At 37.9% G+C, this 9,427-nt stretch overlaps 1 long non-coding RNA gene across 1 annotated transcript; it reads right to left on the bottom strand.

Moving 5' to 3' along the window:
* Nucleotides 1-290: 290 nt before the first annotated feature.
* On the bottom strand, nt 291-1,452 carry LOC113109252 (uncharacterized). Its single transcript, XR_003292906.1, has 3 exons — nt 1,182-1,452; nt 740-890; nt 291-630 (listed from the first exon to the last, which is right to left on the bottom strand). It is a non-coding gene; the product is annotated as an uncharacterized LOC113109252 (long non-coding RNA).
* Between the last annotated feature and the right edge of the window lie 7,975 nt (nt 1,453-9,427).

Raw genomic sequence — 9,427 nt, 5'->3', positions numbered from 1 at the left:
GAGTACAAGTACAGAGCTAATGAAATGCAGTTAGCATCTAACCGGAAAAGCAAGAATATAGTGTTTTATATACATAAAAGTGCAGAGTAAGTGAAGCTATGATATACAGAATGTACAGTGTAGTTGCTATATACAATATTGATCGGAGTATATACAGAATATAAATATGAATGCAGTGTAGGGATTGTATGTACATTATGAACAGAGCAATGAAGGATTATATATATGTTATGAACAGCAGGAACGTGAGAACAGTGGTAATAAATACAGTTGGATGAGTGTGCAAAAACATTGTTGAACAATGTATTCTATGCAAAATAACAGTAGTGCAATATTTTTTATAAAAAATATTTTACTGTGCTTGTACAGTAACAATTATAGACAGTTTATTTTTTTATGTTGTACTCATACAGACAGACTAGTGGGGATATGTATGCTTAAATACAGTGCCTAAGCTTTAAAATAGATCAGACCTAGTAAAACAACATGTCTGCACAAGTAATGCAGTAAAGTAATTATTATATTATATGTCTATAATGTCTTGTACATGTGGGTGAAACATCACAGTGGCTTGATGTCATTTTCTTTCCAGCTGTTGGAGACCTTGAATGAGAGCAGCTTACTGCAGTCCTAAAGAGTTAAGGAAAACATAGATTTATGGGAGGAATAGTGATCTTTTTCACAATTTTAATTAATATTTCATGGACTCAGGCCATGAAATTCTGCAACAATGATTAACCTCTTGAGGCTTTGAGCTGTCAAGATGTGATAGCAGGTATTCCTCTAAACATGCGGGTTCTGTGTAATGGATCAACCACACTTGTACTGCGGCTTTACTTCCTCACAAGGCCAAAGTTTGCATCCAATGTGACAATCATATCTCCATCCGCCTGGAAAACAAACACTTACAGTAACACTGGTTTTGTACCCGCACCAGGTTTATACATTTATACTATTACTTCTATTATAATACTACATACACAAATTAACTTAGTTTGATATTCATTCAGATTTTAATTCTATGCCATTAATTTAATCAAACAAGAACCATGCTAGAACTATAACCAAACTTTGGACATGCTGGGCATATGGTGCCATCATTTAATTGTGGGCAAATATCAACCAAACTTCTTTGTCGGAAGTGGTGATGCCTAAAATGGGATATGGGGTGTTGCAAAAACCCTCAACAGAAACCTGACACTCCAGTGACAGAGAAACAGAAAGCTCTAGCAGAGGGATGGAGAAGGCTGTCTGTCTGGGGCTTGTGGCTGTTGCTGGCCGGAGCCCATATCTCAGCAGAGTACAGGTTACTGGTTCACACGCACACATCTAGACTGTAACAGACAGAGCCGTCCTGCCAAATATAAAGAGCAAAATAACATAAAAACATAACCTAGTACTACTATAGAGACTAACATATCAGTATAAATTAAATTAAATGTATGCATTTAGCACACGCTTTTATCTAAAGCGACTTACAGTGGATTCAGGCTAGATTTTTACCCATCATGGTAGTATATAAACTATACATTTAGTTTATATAGTATAGACTAAATCACTTGAGTGTGTCACATATAACTTAATGTCTGTAATTATTGGAATCAACAAACAACTTTTTTTTTTTAATTGCATCACAAATTTGATTAATTCCTTAAAGGAAATCATTACGCCACATATAATTGGATTGAATTCCTTAACCTGTCAATAAAATTACATACATTAAGAGTTTGTATCAGGTAAAATGACAAACCTGTGCTGACAATGACCTTCATGTCCTTTGTGTACACAGCATGGGTGCCATGGCCTTCAGGTAAATATAAGAATAACCCCAGGAAGGATGGCTCATAGTAAACACTCTGTAAGAAAGATGGATAGCTGTAATGTTCTTAAAACAACAAACTTGTGACACTAACAGTTGATACTGCATAGTGCTAAAACAATTTGAAGTATCTAATGAATATGCTGACATTACTGTGAGTTTGCTGTCTGTATGCAAGTATAGCAATAGCAATGTTAGACTATTGTTCTTACATTCCACTTTTCAGGAAGATGCAGTGAATTTCTGTGAATCCTCTTCAGGCAAACCTCACAGAACACTGCAGTGGAGCTGCACTCAATGCACCTATAATCAGCATGTTCTCGGCAGACAGCACACTGGGTAGTGATCGGTGCTGAACATTCAAACGTCACCTTAAGCATCTCATCCTTGACTGCATCCCAGGCATGAAGCTCTCTCTTCTTTGCCTTACTGTATGCGCTCTCAGAACAGCTCGGCGTCGCATCATCAGGTTCAGCAGGTTGAGATGTAATAGAAGGGTCTGAAGGGTGGGTCTGATTGTAGCTGGGCTGGGGAAGACCTTGACTGAGGTAAGAAAACTTTGCAGGGCCCGCGATAGACCTCCTCACCAACTTAATTTTAACGTTCCTGAAACGTGTGGTCATCTTAAGAGCTTTTCCCATATCTGAAATCAAAATATTTGGCAATTATTACATAAAGCAAAGTGCAACCCGTACCGTACTTATTATCACAGCCTAAAAGACAGAAACGCATGAGTGAAAATGGGATGAAGTCAGATGAGGGATATGTGGTGCGATAGTTAGATACAGCTAGCTTAGATAACTAGATAGATTGCAAGATAGATAGATAAATACACATCAAGCTAGATCTACATCTATAGATAGATTATATAAATAGATAGATACACAGCTAGCTATATTATATATATATATATATATATATATATATATATATATATATATATATATATATATATACTGCTCAAAAAAAATAAAGGGAACACTTGTGTGTTATATTGTGTTGTTAAGTATTCCCTTTATTTTTTGAGAAGGTATATAGATAGAAAGACAGAACAGACAGCCAGACAGATAGACAGATCCAAAGCTTCCTGATATGGGATCAAATCCCGCCAAGCTTTGTCCAAACCCACAGAACTTTATTTTACACTCTAGTCAAGATCACAAGGTTTCCAAACAACCGTAAAATACATCTAGTTAATATTTCTCTTAAGTCAATATGGGCTACATTAGTCAATCAATCAATCAATCAACTTTATTTATATAGTGCTTTAAACAAAATACATTGCGCCAAAGCACTGAACAACATTCATTTGGAAAACAGTGTCTCAATAATGCAAAATGATAGTTAAAGGCAGTTCATCATTGAATTCATTGATGTCATCTCTGTTCAGTTGAAATAGTGTCTGTTTTAATTTGCAATCAAGTCAACGATATCGCTGTAGATGAAGTGACCCCAACTAAGCAAGCCAGAGGCGACAGCGGCAAGGAACCGAAACTCCATCGGTGACAGAATGGAGAAAAAAACCTTGGGAGAAACCAGGCTCAGTTGGGGGGCCAGTTCTCCTCTGACCAGACGAAACCAGTAGTTCAATTCCAGGCTGCAGCAAAGTCAGATTGTGCAGAAGAATCATCTGTTTCCTGTGGTCTTGTCCTGGTGCTCCTCTGAGACAAGGTCTTTACAGGGGATCTGTATCTGGGGCTCTAGTTGTCCTGGTCTCCGCTGTCTTTCAGGGCAGTAGAGGTCCTTTCTAGGTGCTGATCCACCATCTGGTCTGGATACGTACTGGATCCGGGTGACTGCAGTTAGTCCTATGATCTGGCTTCAGTGAAGCGTTATCGAGCATACACAATAGCCTGTAAGAGTGTAAAAAGTCATTTTGACAGTTTAACTCGAAACTTAATTCCCCCATTAGCTTCAGGCGTAAATACAAACTCATATTAGCAACATTAATGCTCACATAATAAAGCATGCAACGTTAACGTAACGACACGCTAATAACGTAATATGGTCTAGCGATAACGTTTGCAGACACATCGCAATACGGTTATCTCATGTCAACAATAATGACACGCAATACGAGTGTATGTATTGTTTTCCATTACAGTTTAAATGCTCAGTTTTATAATTTTAATAGTCTTACCTGAAAATATTAAGCAGGAAATATCGCAACGTTGCCGCATTCGTCCAGTAGACTTCCGATTACAGGTGAGCAGGAATTCTGGGATTGGATCTGGAGTCTTCTCTTGTATATTTGTGGGTGATCAACCATTTGGATGGATGATCACGGCCTTCTGAGCCAACTAGTAGTCACAGGAGGCCCCTCCTGGCCCATTTCTATGGGCTGATAACCGCTGATAACGCCCCATTCAATCGAGTGATAACGTTCGAATCGGGTGCGTTGAAACGCTTACACGAGAATGCTGGTCTCGTTTAACCCTGTTCTCATGGCATTTTTTTTTTATTTTTTTTTATGCTTTATTAATTCAATGCCACGAGAACATGAGGTATTACATATTCACATAATCAAATAAACATTAGCTGCCAGAGAAAAGAGAGCGAGAGAGAAAAAGAGAGAGACTGTTCTCATGGCTTAATCGGCGTGTCCTTAGAGCGATTGCATGCTCTAGCTGCGTATTGCTCCAGCTGTATGAACACAGATGTATAAATGCTGCTGCAAATATGCTTAATATTCATTCCTGCAACCGATGCAAAACCATGTTAACCACCAGGCAACATACACAGCGATATGGATTAAAAAAAGCATTCACTTATCTTAGACGCAGTTCTGAAACAAACCGCAAAAGTTCGATTTGCAAAACCGATGCAACAGTTTGATTTGCAAGCAGCAATGCGATCAGTTAATTGCAAGCAGCAATGCGATGGAGAGACACTGTAAAATGGGAATTTAAATAGACCGCAGGAGATAGGTGTCAAGACTGGATTGGTACACGTCAGGAACAGCTGACTGTCAGCTGATGCAAGCGTGACTCACGTGACCTGACCGAACTAACGCGATGCTCGATTTTTGATCCAATAAATGCAGTTTTGTTGAGTAAGCTCCTGTAAGAAAAAAAAAAATAAAAAATACATAAAAATCATTCTGATCCCAAACTCTGACCGGTGTGTGTGTGTGTAGCACTTACACACTAATCGACAGGTTAGAAAAAAAAGCCTCAGGCCCAAATATTCATTTATCACTAATGAACTGCTTGACAAACACTTCTTGCTTAGAAGTACAGATCTGAATTTAAAAAAATATATATATATATATTCACAAACAGTCCCCGGATTCTCAATCTGAATCAACGGAGTCGCGAACATGCTCTGAAGTGCCGATCTGAATCAACCGAGTCGCGAACATGCTCCGAAGTGCCGATCTGAATCAACGTAGTCGCGAACAGGCTCCGAAGTGCCGATCTGAATCAACCGAGTTGCGAACATGCTCCGAAGTGCCGATCTGAATCAACCGAGTCGTGAACAAGCTCCGAAGTGCCGCTCTGAATCAACCGAGTCGCGAACAGGCCCCGAAGTGCCGATCTGAATCAACCGAGTCGCGAACATGCTCCGAAGTGCCGATCTGAATCAACAGAGTCGCGAACAGGCTCCGAAGTGCCGATCTGAATCAACCGAGTCGCGAACAGGCTCCGAAGTGCCGATCTGAATCAACGGAGTCGCGAACAGGCTCCGAAGTGCCGATCTGAATCAACCGAGTCGCGAACATGCTCCGAAGTGCCGATCTGAATCAACCGAGTCGCGAACAGGCTCCGAAATCCCGATCTGAAAACTTCGATATTTTTCAATTTCAAGGGTAGAGTAAGAATATTTACAGTATTGCGCAAGTTAGTTCATACTTAGATATAATTTTATATGCAATATTACCTTTTCTTTTCATCATCATCTTTAAGAGTTCATGATAATTAATGTTCAACTTTATTTCTCAGTTGATTAATCCATCCACAATTCATAAAACACAACACATGCAACTGAGGTACAAGAAGTATTGACATCCAAAAGTCATTGAAATCATTTAAAAATCACATTGACAAGTAAAAAAAAAAAAAAAAACTCAGGTCAGATATTCATTTATCACAAATTAACTGTTTGACAAACACTTCCTGCTCCGAAGTGCCGATCTGAATCAACCGAGTCGCGAACATGCTCCGAAGTGCCGATCTGAATCAAGCGAGTCGCGAACATGCTCCGAAGTGCCAATGTGAATCAACCGAGTCGCGAACATGCTCCGAAGTGCCGATCTGAATCAAGCGAGTCGCGAACAGGCTCCGAAGTCCCTATCTGAAAACGTCGACCAAAGAATGTAAAAAATAACTCTATTTCTCTAATAACTCTAATAACTCTACAACTCTATGAAAGACTCAGACCACGTATCTAAAAATAAATCGCTATAGTAAAAGAGAAATAATAAGAAGAGTGAAGTTTCCTACCGTTCTGCTGTGTTTGGTCCTCACGCGCGTCTCCGCCCCATCACACGCGCGTTTACAGCGCTAAATTAATCATCTTTGCTAATTATTATACATTTACTTCATTGTCAGCTTCAGGTAATTCATTTATTATTGTTCAATAAACTGTTTGATACAAAAAAGGTTGTATTTCAGTAATAATTCAAAATTATCAAAATAAAATATATAAAATAATGGTTTATATTTTAATATCCTTTAAAATATAATTTATTTCTGTGATGTGCAGCTGTATTTTCAGCATCATTCCTCCAGTCTTCAGTGTAACATGATCTTCAGAAATCAGTCTAATATGATGATTTATTATTAGAATTATTAATAGTTGTGATGCCAAATATTATTTTTGAATCTGCGATACTTTTTTCCGGATTCTTCGATGTATACTTTTTTTTTTTAAAGAACAGCGTTTATTCAAAATATAAATCTCTTCTAACAATATTAATCTTTGATTTCACTTCTTATCAATTTAATACATCCTAAAAGATTTATAAACTTTTGAACTCTATTGTTTCTTGTTAGAAAAGACTTCTATTTTAAATAAATGCTCTTCTTTTTAACATTTCATTCATCAAAGAATCCTGAAAGAAGTATCACAGTTTCAGCAGCACAACTCTGATAATAAATCATCATATTATTCTGATTTGTGAACATCATGTGACACTGAAGACTGGAGGAATGATGCTGACAATCACAGAAATAAAATAGATTTTAATGTATATTAAAATAAAATAGTTGTTTTACTCCATAATAATATTTCACTTTTTTCCTGTATTTTTGATCAAATAAATGCAGTTTTGATGAGTAAACTCCTGTAAAAACAACAACAACAACACATAAAAAATCTATCTGATCCCAAACTCTGACCGGTGTGTGTATGTGTAGCACTTACACACTAATCCCCACAAGAATAAAGATGTTAAATACTCATCTGAGGAGAAAACTATGTTGCATCATAATGAAAGGATGTGTGACGTACACTTTCTGTAAACTGAGCCAAACATTTTCACTGATTTAGGGTAGAGTAAGAATATTTAAAGTATTGCGCAAGTTAGTTCATACTTGGATATAATTTTATATGCAATATTACCTTTTCTTTTCATCATCATCTTTAAGAGTTCATGATCATTTCTGTTCAACTTTATTTCTCAGTTGATAAATCCATCCACAATTCATAAAACACAACACATGCAACTTCCTGTCATTGAAATCATTTAAAAATCAAATCGACAACTTAGAAAAAAAAAGCCTCAGGCCCAAATATTCAGTTATCACTAATGAACTGTTTGACAAACACTTCTTGCTTCGAAGTACAGATGTGAATTAAAAAAAAAATAAAAAATCACAAACAGTCCCCGGAGTCTCAATCTGAATCAACGGAGTCGCGAACATGCTCAGAAGTGCCGATCTGAATCAACCGAGTCGCGAAAATGCTCCGAAGTGCCGATCTGAATCAACCGAGTCGCGAACATGCTCCGAAGTGCCGATCTGAATCAACCGAGTCGCGAACATGCTCCGAAGTGCCGATCTAAATCAACCGAGTCGCGAACATGCTCCGAAGTGCCGATCTGAATCAACCGAGTCGCGAACATGCTCCGAAGTGCCGATCTAAATCAACCGAGTCGCGAACATGCTCCGAAGTGCCGATCTGAATCAACCGAGTCGCGAACATGCTCCGAAGTGCCGATCTAAATCAACCGAGTCGCGAACATGCTCCGAAGTGCCGATCTAAATCAACCGAGTCGCGAACATGCTCCGAAGTGCCGATCTAAATCAACCGAGTCGCGAACAGGCTCCGAAGTCCCGATCTGAAAACTTCGACCAAAGAATGTAAAAAATAACTCTATTTCTCTAATAACTCTACAACTCTATGAAAGACTCAGACCACGTATCTAAAAATAAATTGCTATAGTAAAAGAGAAATAATAAGAGGAGTGAAGTTTCCTACCGTTCTGCTGTGTTTGGTCCTCACGCGCGTCTGACTCTCCGCGGCGCATCTCCGCCCCTCACACGCGCGTTTACAGCGCTAAATTAATAATATTTGCTAATTATTATACATTTACTTCATTGTCAGCTTCAGGTAATTCATTTATTATTGTTCAATGAACTGTTTGATACAAAAAAGGTTGTATTTCAGTAATAATTCAAAATTATCAAAATAAAATATATAAAATAATGGTTTATATTTCTTTCTTTCTTTAAACTTTATTTCCAGACCCAGAGGGATCCATAGTACAATACAAAAACACATACATAGAAGAAAAGAAAAAAAAAAAAAAAAACAGAACTTCGTCTAGGGTTAGCCAACACAGCAATTAGATCATTTTTTAACTTAGACACCCTACCCATAAATCTAAACATTAAGTTACGTAAGACTGCAGCACAGGTAGGTACCCCAGCACTAACAAACATATGGCTTGCACTGGAGTCTCTTGGGACTCTTAGCAGCAGCCTCATGCTGTCATTATAAGCCACTGTAAGCTTTCTAATGCTATCTTGCTTATAACGGCACCAAAGATAGGCAGTATACATCGGTGTACAGTATGTTCTAAAGAGTGAAATCTTCACAGGGACAGAGCACATACTAAACTTACGACACAACATGTTCGCTTGCACATACAGCTTACGACGCTGCCTATAAATATCCTTGTCATCAGACAGGTCATTTGCAATAATATGGCCAAGATATGTAATATCTGTGCATACATCAAGTACAGTACCAGATAGATAAAAATCAGGAAAATGAGAATGTTTATCATCTCTACTTCTTATAGTCATAATTCTACTCTTTTTTGGATTATACTTTATATCAAAATCTACCCCATACTGTGTGCATAGTCTCAAAACCTGTTGTATACCAGCACTATATGGGCTAAAAATTACCAAGTCATCAGCGTACATAAGGTGATTAATTAGTGAGTCACCAACCCTACAACCTGTACCACAAGCATTTAAAATCATAGACAAATCATTCATATACACATTAAAAAGAAAAGGAGACAGAATTCCACCCTGTCGAACCCCATTGGTCACTTTAAAGGGAGCCGTTGTTACACTCCCCCATTTAACTCTCATTGTCTGATGAGAATACCAGTAGACCAAGATTCTAATCAAAAAACCAGGGACCCCACTTTTA

Source organism: Carassius auratus, chromosome 9, assembly GCF_003368295.1.
Source record: "Carassius auratus strain Wakin chromosome 9, ASM336829v1, whole genome shotgun sequence".
In the NCBI taxonomy this organism is placed as follows: Eukaryota; Metazoa; Chordata; class Actinopteri; order Cypriniformes; family Cyprinidae; genus Carassius; species Carassius auratus.
Note: the sequence above shows the minus strand (reverse complement) of the source record. Positions and strands in the feature narration are given on the sequence as shown.